Source organism: Microtus ochrogaster, chromosome 5 (genome assembly GCF_000317375.1).
Source record: "Microtus ochrogaster isolate Prairie Vole_2 chromosome 5, MicOch1.0, whole genome shotgun sequence".
Taxonomy (NCBI): Eukaryota; Metazoa; Chordata; class Mammalia; order Rodentia; family Cricetidae; genus Microtus; species Microtus ochrogaster.
In genome coordinates this window covers 62,112,267-62,112,470 of record NC_022012.1, presented here as the reverse complement: position 1 = coordinate 62,112,470, position 204 = coordinate 62,112,267, and positions in this window count along the sequence as shown.

The following is a 204-nucleotide window of genomic DNA, read 5'->3' as shown; positions in this document are numbered from 1 at the left end:
CTGAGATAGCCCCCGGATCATCCTCCGTGGGGATATGCAGGCTGAGATAGCCCCCGGATCATCCTCCGTGGGGATATGCAGACTGAGACTGCCCCTGGATCATCCTTCGTGGGGATATGCAGACTGAGATAGCCCCCGGATCATCCTCCGTGGGGATATGCAGGCTGAGATAGCCCCCGGATCATCCTCCGTGGGGATATGCAG